A 13918-nucleotide genomic window follows, 5' to 3' on the forward strand; every position below is an offset into this window, starting at 1 on the left:
CAATAAAAACGATAAATAAAAATGTACTGTAACCTTATCTTTTAATTCTGTTTGCCCATCATGTCGGCAACTGTAGGTAATAAACTGAGGTGTAGCCTTTAAATAAGGAAGAAGAAAAGGACGAAAAGCATAGCTTATAAATGAGTGGTTTCCGAATGGACTTTGGTTTATAGGCTACTAATTGTTTGCGTTCTCAGTCTCTTTTTATATCCAACATCTGCTTTGTGACTTGAATAGAATAGAATAGAATAGAATGACATAAGTCACTGTTCAGTGTTTGTGCTTCACTGTCTACTTTGGACAAAGCAGCAAAGAAAACACCTAAATGCCCAGTGGAGTTGTATTGCCAGGTTACCCCTGCACACATACACTGCAGGTAGCCTTCTGTAGAGTCCCAGACAACAACATCATGGCCAACCTCTCCCAGAAGCCGTTGTGTGTCTCTCAGGTCCAAGCTGTGATTCACTCTTAAAACACTGAGTGCTTTGGCGCTGGACGGACGCGCTGTTGCGACACTTCCAGCTCTCCGGGGGTGTTCATGCGTAGGCTACTTCCCCCCTATTGCGCCTGCAAATCGGGCCCATATTTCCTTACTCTTCCCCCCTCACTCATCTCCTCCCCCCTCTCCGTCCCCCTCTCAACCCGGTGGTATCGTCCGACGCTCAAGGAGAGCCAGAGCGCAGTTGTCGGCTGCAGGTCGCTCGGAGAGGGACGCACACAGCCGCCGAGGACACAAAACACTAGAACCCGTCTCTTAACCTAGCTCTGCTGCTCAGAGTGCGAGTCTCTCCTCATCTCCCCCTGGCAATCTCATCAACTTGGGGAATATCTTCGAAGGTAAAAGGAAAATCACTTTTTTCTTTCTTTTGTTAGGCTAAATACCTGAAATGACTGACACAAAAGCACTTTTTGGGTGTGCTGTGCAGCAGTTTCCAGCTTGTATCCCGCTCCAGATTTGCCGTCACAGGCGAAATGGATGTTGCTCGACTTTGATTGAGGTGTTGGATTTTTTTATACAGGACTCAGGAGAAAAAAAATGCCAGCTTTTGCTTGAGTAACCTGCTTTGATAAAACAAAAAACCCTCCGTCACCAATGGATTGGCTACTCGAAAGCTTTTTTTTCTGCCATGCTGTGGGGTCCGTTTTTCTCTGGACCATTATTCTATCGGAGCAGGGTTTGAGCAATGTGGCGATTTTTATTCGTAATGTCAAACACTTTTCTGTCCTTCTATCCACTTTGACTGTTTCAGGCGAGGTGAATATTTGTCCGCTGATATAGCATGTGTTATTCAGAGCAGTTAGCAGGTCCTTTATGCCACGCCAGTTTTACTTTCCACTCACGTTTCATCCCAGGATCAGAGGAGCATTTGTGGGCTGCAGGAGCTGCTTTTGCCTGCCACATTAGCACTGTCTCAAACTTACTTTGTGCGCCACGCTGCCTTACAGTTAGGACACAGACTGGATGTGAACTTTAAAAATTATCCTTAGGGGGAAAAAAATCTTTGATGTGATCTTTTGGAATAGTGGATTGTTTAGGTGCTGTGCGTCTCAATTGTATTTTTTTCTTAATTTGTCCATATTTAAACGGGGTAACATCATTTGAGGCACATATATGCGGTGTAAAATGGATCATATTGTCGCCTTTGTGCGCACTTTGAGAGAGAATTTTGTTGTCCGACTTAAGACTACCCACAATGACCTCATTGCTTATCAATTCCAATTAACAGATTGGCTTTTACGCGCGGCGCATGCAGCTTTGCGCACAACATGCCAAATGTTTTACATTGCTCTGTTCTTGCCAAATCCCCGCAAACGTTTTGTGAGAGTAATTCTGCATAAAAACACTGGAAATCAGCTCAGAAAGTCTTTATTCATGAGCTTGTCTCTTGGATGAATTGCTCCCCATTTCTGTCCGATATATACAGACACTTCAGACATTTAGATGTAGATTTTTATAGAAGGATGAGGGTCCAGCACAAAGTTACCCAGACTGGGGATGTCGAACAAAGAAAGACAGTATTATAAAAGAGGACATTTCCCTCCGGTATGTGTTTAAGTTGATCATTCTGAGGTGCATTGTTGGAGCGGGAGGCGGGCTGCGTTGTTGCAGAGCAACAGAGGGCAGTGTTGAGCAGCACTGTGCAGCTGTGATAACACCTTGCCAGGTGAGGTTTGCTGCATCATGTGCTGGACTATCTGCTGTGTTTTCCACAAGTGAACACAGACACAGCACTGCAGACGAGCTTGTCTTTGTACCGGAGCAAAAATGAAGCAGGTATCCAAGCTTGAACTACTGAAAACATATAAGGGACATTGCTTTAATGGATTATTGCTTTTTTTTATTTTTTTTTTAATTTATTTTGCTTCAGGTGATTAAAGGTCAAGTACTGTTGAACAGGCTTTTATCTGCAGGCAGTTGTGGACAGCTTTCAGAGACATTTATTCCACAGTTAGCATTTTCAAGGCTTAAAATATCACATTTAATCGACTAAATTCATCAAACACTTGAAAGCTATTTTCCCCCACCAGCAACCACCACCACTGGGGCTTTTAGAGGCTTTTTTAGAACTGCGCTCTTTTTCATCTGAAACATTTTATTGAGCCTCAGTGGCACACTGTCTTCAACAGCATCTATGAAGGACACTTTATTATTCATTAACACTCAAACGGCTCTCAAATGCAACCGAGTATGGCTGCTGCGAGTTTTGGGAAATGTGTCAGATGACATAATAAGTTTGTATTGCTGTGAAGTTTTATTAAACCACTTTGGTTCTTTTTAAAACAAGCCAATGACAGACAGCCAATGAAATATTGATATCGTTGCCTCAAAAATCATTTTACAACTATAGTTAGTGATGAAATTAAGCAAACATTCATATCATTAGTTTGCTATTATTCCTCTTATTTCCCTCACAGTACAGAAGAATAATAGTTAAACACAGAAGGAGATCCTGTCGTATTCAGAACCACATCTTAATTCCGTCCGTCTGGAGTTCTAAACAGCAGTTGGCGAAACTCCTGTTTTTATTTTGTTCATTCATCAACACGCGTGAAAGTCCCATATCACCCCCATCTCTTTATTGATATTCATTTATTCTTACAGGTTTTGTCAGACCCGCATGCTTGTCTTATGGGTGATTAACGCTTTTGTTATTTGAAGAGCTTTTAGTATCCTGGGTCAGTCCTTTCAAATGGAAAGCAGGTTTTCATCTTTGATGAACTTATGAGGGCTCTTGACAGGTCCTGGTGGGGGGAACCAGACCAGCAGAGCAAAAGAGATCCAAAAAACAAAACAAAAACTGGACGGGATGGGACGCCCCCCTCCCCGACTCCTCTTAGACCACCTCTAGTCACTTTCTCTTTCTTGTCCTTGCAGCTACAGTGTCTGCAAGTGTTTTGTTTCTGCTTATATAAAGGTCTGCGTCTCTTCATGGTATCTGATGTTGGGATGAATAATTCATTTTCATTAACAAATATGATAGGTGTGGAATAGATGAGCCGGCAGCCTCTTCATCAAATTTTTAATGATGCATATTTTAAGTGTGCCATGTGGATTATTTCTGTTGTCAGGGCATCATTTGAGAGGGGACAAACGGATATGAAAGATTAATGTCTCAAGAACTTGATCTGACTCCTCTCCTCTGTACGATATTACCTCTCAAAGAAAAAAAAAATGTTCAAGATGGCTCTGACCCTCACAAATGTGCAAATGTGTGAGTGTCTGTGTGTGTGAGTGTGTGAAGAGATAACAGACAGATACAGATAACAAGTATGATTCAGGCTGGTCTGAGCTAAACATTCTGTGCTGCTGCTTTTCATACTGTTGTCCTTCACATATCTATCAAAGGGTCTATAAAAGTAGAAATTAAGGACAAACCAGTTATATTTAAGGGGAAGTAATCTGTCTCCCCAGTGCTGACAGACTGTTTTGTCATTTCAAGATGCGGCTTTTCACCGACCAAGGCGGAAAGCGGAAAGTGACAACTTCTACAGCAATTCTGCTGTTAGTGTGTCATTCAGCTGTTTGGCTTTTCACACATGTCAAGTGTACACTCATACGGACCAGACCTCGGTTTCATTTACGCGCTGTGACAACTCATGCTCTTTTTTTTTTTTTTCTGAATTCTAACTTGAGAGCGACCGTGACAAAGATGCGTCTCCGTGCTTTAAATCCAGGGAGGATGCTCTGAGGACCGCTGCGAGGCAGCGAGTGGCTGGCTGTGACGTGCTCCACCGACCATTGATCTTGATTTTGCTTTCCTTTTTGCAAAGCTTGTGCCTGGTATGTGAAAGTGAGGCATTTTAGACTTTTAAAGTGGCCTTCTTGAGCAGGATTCACATGGTAATTAGGTCAGGGCACACTGAGGAAAAACAAAGCTGTCCGCATGCAGAGAGAGAGCAGAAAACATACCGCGTTTGTGTTAAGATGTCTCAAAGAGAGTGAAGGAACACACACGGAGAGAGATGATTCCTCTCTCTCTATACTGTCATTTTCAGAACGCTGCAGTCGTATTGGAGTGTCTGTTGCTTTATGTTATGTAAACATAATGCCAGATTTGAAATCACAGCTTCAGGCACCGTGGCTTGTAGTGGCAATCCTCGCAACAATATTCACTGTGGTCTTTATACTCAGAATACAAAGCTCTGCTGCCTTGTCACCTGAATGTGATTACGTCGTCCCACAGGGCTGGCATAAATTTAGCCATTTTCCATTCACTCTCTCTCCGAAGCCTGATTGAGGTCCTGCGCCTGAGCACTCCTCGTTTTATTTGAAATGAAATCATTTTTCAGTGATTTGACAACTTGTGCACAAACATGTAAATTTTGACTTGAACCTGGGTTTTTTATTTTTTTTGTGGGGGTGATGTGTTGCCAATTTTACTGCCAGGAGTAGCTTTGCCTCACTCCACCAGCACCTTGATGACAATCTGCATCAGTTCACCCTCATGATGGAGCAGTTTCGATGGTGGATGTGTACTAACCAGACAGTTTGATCCATCAGCAGTGGGAGGCCAGCAGTCTGTGTGGTGCAGTCTGAGCCGGTGGGTGGAAATGAATAATTCCACGACGTCTGTCTGGGTCCCCTCAGCCTCCCAGGTCAGGCTCTCATTGTTTCTGAATGCAGAGTGCACTTGGCGTGGCCTTCAGCGCAGAGCGGTGTCTGTTTGTTTGTAACCTGGCCTCTCTCTGCCTCGACATGCAACCTCGCCGTCTGTGAAATCCGATACGGCTGCATCGTCTCCGTACTCTGTCTGCAACCCCGCTAATTAATGTCTGATGTGACCCAACAGGCTCAATTTGTTTCTGGAACGTTATCGTCGTTGTTTGTGCTCCCTTTCCCTGTGTTGTTATTAGTGCATCTTTGCAAACAGAGGAGAATATGAAAAGGGCAAGCAGGATGTAGAGCAGAAGAATAAGATGAGAGAGAAAAATGTTCCAGTGAATAACTAAATGTTCTAAAACGACTATTTGATTAATCAACTAGTTTATAGGAACATCATTTAGGGCATTTATTTCAAACATTTGTTGTTTCCATCTTCTTAAATGTGAGGATTTGCTAGTTTTCTCTGTTTTATATAATTGTAAGTCTTTGGTTTGTGACTGTTCAGACAGAAGACGCAGACAGAAGCAATTTGAGGACGTCACCTCGGGCTCTGGGAGATTTTATAGACTAAATGATTAATCAGTTCATTTAAAAAACAATGTCAGTTTAATGAATAATAAAAACAGTCATTTATTGCAGTCCTAGCTTGATTGAAAATCATCATGAGAAGATACAGTTGCATTGTTTTTCCTCCTCTATTAGTCATTCGAAGGACAGTTTTTCTGGAGGTGTTTTCCTTACAGCGTCAAACTATTCAGTGTTTTCCTTCTTTTCACACACTCTCGGTATTAAATGAGGTGTGAGTGTGTGGTGTGTGCAAGCATGCGCTCATACATGCGTGTGCGCATGCGTGCATGTCTGAGCAATTTGATTTTTCCCTTTGTATGTGTGCGAAGCGGACGTGAAGGCATGTGCCTTTTCTCTCCCGTCCCTCCTCTGTTCAGCGCCGGCAAGGTCTGAGCAGGGCGAGAATAAAAGGGGCGCGAAAGGAGGAGAAAGTGCTCCCACAGTTGATTTGGCCATTGTAGGGGGAGGAACACTATTCCCATTGATGCTCTGGACGCATGGCTGAAACCCCCAGAAGCTTTAGGAAGGGGGCTTATTCAAGGCTTGATGTGACCTGGAGGACTGGGTTGGAAGATGGGTGTTGAGCCCATTGTGCGGACGGTGGGAACATTGTCCCCACTCCGCTGCTTTAATACCTCTCTGAACCACTGGCTCTGTGAGCTGGACGGGCTCTCAGGTTGTCTGTTTTTCCTTTACAAGCCACTAGAGAGGTCTCTCATGTTAGTCCTTGAAATATCTCACAAACAGTTTCCTGGAGTCTCTTATTAGAGAATCTATTGTAATTTTGAATTGAGTTGGGCTGGGTTATATATTGATATAATATTACTTTTGTAAAATTGTCTCAAATCTCTAATTTAGGTTATCAAAATACTGTGAAATAGTTTTAACATGTTTTTTCTGGTCTTAAAGGCTGAATGATACAATTTGAGTGACAAAAAATTTAAGTCCTCCAGAAAAATGGCAGCATCGGTCATTTAGTGAAATTATTAAAACAATCTGCAGTATGTTTGCCTTTTCTTACAGCTTGCATTTGTGTAACAAATTACTCTCCCGTCTCAGTTACAAAAGAGGAAGTAGTGTGATGTCATATTTCTGCAAATCTCTCAGGGAGGTCAGGGTTCATGCCCTGTCTCCTGTTAAACAATCAAAGTTGGCCTCCTTTAAGCATCATCATCACCATCTTCTCTAACCATAACCAAGTAGTTTTAGATGCTTAAACATAACTGGACTTTAATCATAGAGGTGGCAGATCAGAAAACACTCACATGGGTCGTCATGGGAGGTACTCACAACAAATCAGGTATCAGTACTTGCTTCAAGTTTCTATTTATCTGACATTACCATTGTAATGAAGTATGAGTTTCTCTTCCCGCATCATCAAGCATCATTTCCCCATTACTAATGTTTTTCTTTCACAAGATTTTCTTTTGTGTTGATATCATCTGAAATCATGATAGTTATGTCATCACATTAAATCAACAAACAGACAGATGATGAAATAAAGGAAAAAACCCACATAAAGCTTTTGTTTCAGCTATATATAGCTCTGCTTGTCATTGATTTATCGAGTCTCTAAACTCTACTGAAGGCATGAACACCATTCTTCCAAAACATATTTCCTCATTTGGTGTTGTAATATCTCACATCACTCACATCATTTTCATACTTGTGATCTCTCAGATCTGTACGGAAACATCTGATTTTCTGATTTTTCTCCACTTATTTATTCATGATATTCCTTTAATTTGTCACCTGTTTATATCGATATGAAAGTAAAAGGGGAACAAAAGCTACCTTCACACATAGTTGTGTATTCATTTTGCAATAAATTGGCAACAGTAGGCAAAGTGATAATGGTGAACATTTTCTTAAACCTTGTCAGAAGTCCTATTCTGACAAAAATGTGCTGCTAAAAGTATTATATCTTTAATAGACATGTGTATTATTTTATAAACATGACATTCAGATGGTAATATTGCATACGTACGACTGTGTATAGTACACGTGTGTTGTAAAGTGCCTTCATAAAACCCTTACTTTTACTTTGAGTCGCCTGCATTCCTCTCAAAGATCTCTGGGTTTCAGGTATTTTACTCCCAAAAGCCTCATTGTGCACTGCTTCAAGAGACCCTTCTAATGGAATAAGGCTCATTTTTACCCTGGCGTACCCTCTCAAATGGTTATACCTCTTCCAAATGGAGTCACAGGATGAGAACTAAACTCCTTTCTTAAGTCTGTGCTCAGTGAAGTAATAGCTTTGCAGTAAGCCCTCCAAACAAGGCTTGGATTAAGACACATTATAAAAAGGATAGTTCCGGTCCTTGATTATGATTGGCTAGGCTGCGTTCAAAGCTGTTGTAAAATACTCCACAAACACACACCTGTGACCGTATTACATCAATATTACTACGCCAAACAAACTGTTTCAAAATGTCAGATTTTGTCGTGAATTTTGATTTAGCGGGTAAGCTAAGTGTGGATGACTGGTGGAAAGAGTTGGACAGGATAGAGGAGGAAGACCAAAAAGAAAGGAGACATGCTGAAATTAAAGAGAAACTGAAGAGCAGGAAAAGTCAAGAAATGAAGCCAGGACCATTAAGCAGATTATGTGGTCCATTCACTATTTTCAGACCTGTGTGCCAGGAAAGATCTGGCTATTGATTTTAAATCAATCACCAAAATGGAGCTAAACCAGACTCTCTGTCAGTTTTATTCCACTGTAAAAAACAGGAAAGGTGAACCGTGTTGTTTCAGCAGTTATGTTGGCTTATGTGCAAGGCTTAACCGGTACATCAATGATCCACTGATCTTCCTGGTGTCTGTTGAACGATCCTGAATCACCAGCAACAACATTTTCATTGGAATAGTGAAAAAACTTTACCAAGTATGTGACAAAACATCCCACCGCCAAGTGTTAACGGAGGCAGACTTTCAGAAAATCAAACACTCTCAGGCACTGAATCCAAACACACCTGAGGGTCTTGACAACAAAGTCTGGTTGGATGTGCAGCTGCATATGGGATGCAGAGATAAAGAGGGCAACCGCCAACTGAAGCCTGAATCATTTATCATCCGCCAAGACGAGAACGGTCAGAAATATGTAATGCTATAATTTAATGAATGCACGAAAAACACAAAAATTGCCGGCGGAAGAAACAAAGAGAGCCTACAGGGATTTATGTTAGAGCAGTCACTTCACTGGAGAAATACTTCTGGTTGCTGCCGCCCAATCCATCGGCCTTTTATCTCCATCCAAAAGCAGAAAGACTACACTATCGATCTATGGTAAGTTAATGATGTAGCTCTTCTTTTGTTACAGTGCAGCTTGGTTACTCTACACTCAAAAATGATATGGCTATAGGGGAAAGTGAGCATAACAGCTGCCGATGGTAGACACATATGTGGTTATAATGTAAATGCAACATGATGGGAACATTTTTTCTTTCTCCTAATGTCAGGTATACTAGAGAGCCCATGAGGGTGAACTTCCTCGGCTCCATGGTGCCACGGATTTGTAAAGCAGCCGGCACCGAGACAATTTACACCAACCGCTGCTTGCGAAGCACCGCTGTACAGAAACTCCCTGATGCTGGCCTAGAGGCAAGAGAAATCACGTCAGTGACGGGGCATAAATGTGAATTGTCCCTGCAATCTTACTGGCGCCCCAAACTACAACAAGAGAAGATGCTGCAGTAATATCCTTGCTTCTGGCAATGTGCAATTAAAATGCACCTGTCCAGAGTCAAACACCTCTCTACCAGCAGAGAAGAGTGCCAACATGATTGGACACTACTTCAACAATTGCACAATTAATGGCAATATCCAGATAAATGTTAATAATCATCATATAATTGTTATGCATGACGTGGAGTGGAGTGCCTAACAATGTCTACTCCTGCTCCATGTCCTGCCTAAGATAAGCTTAGCTGTTGTAAAATCACTGTAAACCAAGCCTCTTGGGGCTTATTGCTTTTATAAAATACTTCTTAGTTTATTGCTTTATTTTGCAACTCCTGTGGTATTTATCCAGCATGTATATACACACTGACAGGAAAAAGACTTTATAATATATTTGAGCAATTTGCTATTGTGTTTTTGGGATTATTAGTATTGCAAAATGCAGTCATTATTCAGGCATCTCAACAACACCAGTGGGTTTGGAGGCTATTAGCTAAAGCCCAGCTCAGACCTCTTGATGTGTTTACCTAAAGTTTTATTAGCATTGGTTTGTTTCCAGTATCAGACTTTGATTAACTCGTCGTATAACTAGCTCATTAGAGAGCACAGCACATGCATCTCTGTTGGTCAGCAGTCTGGTGTTTGTGAATGCGTCTGTCGGTTTGTTTGTATATCCATGTGTTTGCGCCCATGCATGCATATGTGTGTCTGTTTTGGCTTTGTGCATTTGCAGTAATGGCCAGAAAATCAGCAGTTAGCGATAGCAGGCAGCTGGTCCCGCTTTCACTGTTACCCCACAGCCGTCCATTCCTGTAGCGCGTGTAATTGGACAACCACATGTCAGGGTGTGATTTGCAGTATGAGCAGTATGAGCCGTGATTTTGCAGCGCTAAATTCCATGAGAGCTGTTGTCACTTTTTCAGAATTGGCTGGAGTGGCTTCATTCACTGGAGAGTAGAAAGTGACCAGGGAGGGGAAACAATAATTTAGCAGTACAGCTGGACTATATGACCTAAAATCTTGATGAATTTTCTACATTTATCTTGATAGTGATAAATGTAAACTTTAAAAAATACATTAGTGCATGATATGTTCTTTCTTGCATTGGCTCGGACCTGATTCTGGACTTCTTGACAGAATTGTTGGCTGATTGGTTGTTTGAACTTTTGGTTATACTGTTGGATGTTGTAGCTAGATATTCTGAATTTTAAAAAATGGGATCTTACAGATTTCTTGAAAGTTTGACAATGTTGGTAATTTGATACATTTGGTTAAATATCCAGCTTTATCTTGTGCTGATTTTGCAAAAATGACTTCACCATTGTTTCTGTATTTTTTGGATTTATTTTAAAGAAAGCACACACACACACACACACACACACACACGCAAGTTTCCCCACAGCTACCCCCAAAAATGATCTCAGCTGCAGGTAACTTTACTGCCAATTTCAGACCAGTTCTTATTTTTCCCATCTCATCTTACTCCTGGCACAACATTATATCAGACCTCCAATTCACATGTCATCATACAGTGAACTGCAGAGCAGAGTGTACATCACAAATAGCCCTTGAACACAACATGGACAGGTTCAATGACAAGTGTAGCAACAGGACAATCAAAGGCGCTGCAGTATACAGAAACACCAACACTGCTGATCATTATGTTCATCCTCCCTCATTAGGATCTAGTGCCTCTAAATGTTTTATCCTGCATGTGTTATTACTGGCCCCAACCTGTGGACACAATGCCTGCATGTTGTACCGCATAATAACACATCTCCTCAGCTACCACACTGAAATCTGAAAAACCTTTATATGTTCACAGTTTTTAATATATTCCATACCTTCACAGTGAAAAAAAGCTTCCACTTGATGATATTATCTTTCATATATTGTTCATACTATGTTCAATATTCCCACAATGTGCTTTTGAGGCCTCAGGTCAATTTTATTTGAAAAATCAGTGTTCAGTGTTTGTATGTGTACAAGACGCGGCGTGGTTTTGAATTGAGGAATGAGTGACAAAGAGAAGCAATAACAGAGGCTACATAGTCTTTTGTGTGGTGGCTATAGGCCTATTTCACATCTCAAATGCCAAAACATCTCAGCATTCTCTCAGACAATCAGACCAGACTATTATTCAGCGTCTGCGTCTGTTTGATAGCTTTTCTTATTTGACCTGGGTACCAATGAGCACGTAGCTGCACTCCAACTTAACCTGCCAGACATTCAGGAGAAATTATTCTACTCTGTCTTTTGACCTTTTTGTTTGGCTGTTGCCAGAAATCTCTTGGTCCTAAGCCAACAGGCAGACTGGAGTTTTTCTCCACCAAAGTGACTGATTTGTGATTCATGTTGCGTGTGAGCTGTAGTCTCATTTCTGGAGTTCAGGCTTTCAAGGGGATGGTGCTGCAAGGGAGCCTTAATCAAGAGCTCATTAGTTAACTGGTGCTGCACATGGAGGACACATATGACCACATTTCTCTGAAATGAGCATAACAGCAAATATTAGACCCTTCAGAATATGAGCGTAGCCCTAATTTGAAATTTTGAGCAAGCTGCATCACACAAAGGTTGTTCTGATTGTTACTGGTGATATGGCCGGCAACAAAGGGTGAAAAAAAAGTTTAAGTCAACAAGGTGGAACAAAAACTATGATGCATGTCAGTTTTGCCCCCTCAAGCCTAAAGCAATCATCATAAACACATTTTTTGTGCCCCGCTACCTCCACAGTGCTGCTGAGTTTGGTTCGCGGTTGGCTTTGGTTACTATGGCGATAGAAGTGGCTCTCAGCAGGGGCAGGAGGGTCTGTTTCAGACCACGGCAGACAGAGAAAGAGAGGAGTGTGACAGTGATTAATGTCCTGGCAGAAACAGAGACGGTCGGCTCTCAGGGCCTCCTCATCAGCATCAAGGCGTTAAGAAGCATGCCGGCTCCAAACCAACGCTACATCTCTCTTGCTCAAGAAGTTTAATCACAATCATGTGAATTATTTATTATACAAAAATCTATTACATTTCAACTTGGAGGATGAAAGCCGGAGTAAATTGAAATGTTGGATTAAGCCAAGGAGGAAATGAGATTCACCTGTGTGTCTCCTAAAAATCAATCCTGGCTATCTGGCTGATTAATGGCGAAACATTTGTCTCAGCATCCCCCCGTCTTCCGTTCACCTCTCATTCTTAAACATCAAACAAGTGGAGGTGGCCTTTCCCAGGTGGCGTGGGGAGAGGGGCTAGTACTCGACTGCTGGGAGTCACGTGGCGCTTCGGTTACTGTGCAGCCTTTTAACAAGGAAGTGAAGTGATGGAAGACTGGAGGCCGAACGTCTGCATGATAGAGATAAGCAGCCAATCATACTTCCTCATTTCACCTCCCCACCTCCCCCTCCGTAACAAGAAACACTCCAGAAACACTGCATCTGGATTTTTGACCAGTGGGGTTTGAATGATGGAAAGCATACAGCATAGAAACATCACCTATCGCATTATTTGGATACTCTGCATCTATGCTTGCATTTACATCCACACACGTGCATATGCATACACCTTATTCTCCCTCCGTATTGGAAACGCTTTTGTATAACGGAGCAACCTCAAAGCTTCACCACAGTACCTGCTCCTCTTTCAAGTCGCCCACCTGGATCTCAAGGTCCATTAGAGCTTCTTCTGAGGATCTTGGTCCCTGGCTGGGTTTTCTCACTTCATCGCACTTTCCCCTCCCCTTTACTTCAGCACTCCCCCATAATACTGCAGTTGAAAGGAGCCTCTGTTGGGCTGCTATGGTGCGTAATGTGTGTATGTGTGTGAGCACTATGTACTGCAGTTAAAGCTTGTCTTTGAAAAAGAAAAGAAAAAAAGCTTCTTCTTCCTCCTTTTCAGTGACCTCTACACCTGGCGTCCCCGCCTACCACCTTCAAACACTTTTTGCTCTTTGTGACTTGACCCTCTTGTCCTCCCGTCAAATGTGGATAGCAGTGTAAAGGAGCTGAAAGCACACAGAATATGCAGTGCCAGTGTAAGATTTGGAAAGGATGTGATGAATGAGCTTCAGACATACATGCATTCCTTTGTGTATTCATCCAACTACAGGAGGTAACGTTACCTTGTCATTTTTGCACACCTGTTCGACTTCTTCACCTGGTCTCAATGGAATGAATGTGTGAGCGCGTTTTCATAAGTATGTTTACAAAATGCAAAGGTAATTCCAAGGGATGGAAGTGGAGCACTTTCTAGCCATGTGTAAATCAGCTGCTGGATGTTTGATGGCAGAGTAAATGTCTGCCCTCGCTCACAGCAGATTGCTCTTGCTAGTGTTGGCCAGCAGCCCCATTCATCACCCACGACGATAGCAGCTTTAGTCAGGCCCCTTTTGAAACCGTGGCTGAGGTCCCAATAGTAGTGCTGAACTTACAGTGTTCCTCAAACTGACAAATATATCCAGTTTTAAAAACATTTGGACAAAGCATAGGGTGTGATAGGAATACCTATCTAATTTGTAAAGTAATTTTCAACTGTGCTTTCAAATTGTAATGAATGTTTGTTTTGCTGCACTGTCACTTAGTAGTGG

At 42.0% G+C, this 13918-nt stretch overlaps 1 protein-coding gene across 1 annotated transcript in view; it reads left to right on the forward strand.

The window, feature by feature from the left end:
• Window positions 1–317: 317 nt before the first annotated feature.
• Window positions 318–13918, forward strand: part of sema5ba (sema domain, seven thrombospondin repeats (type 1 and type 1-like), transmembrane domain (TM) and short cytoplasmic domain, (semaphorin) 5Ba) — a 170279-nt gene continuing 156678 nt past the window's right edge. Inside the window, exon 1 of the mRNA XM_042427063.1 lies at window positions 318–837. The gene's annotated coding sequence lies outside the window, so the exon portion shown is untranslated. The remainder of the gene's footprint in view (window positions 838–13918) is intronic.

The sequence above is a fragment of the Thunnus maccoyii genome, chromosome 11 (assembly GCF_910596095.1).
Source record: "Thunnus maccoyii chromosome 11, fThuMac1.1, whole genome shotgun sequence".
NCBI classification, from domain to species: domain Eukaryota; kingdom Metazoa; phylum Chordata; class Actinopteri; order Scombriformes; family Scombridae; genus Thunnus; species Thunnus maccoyii.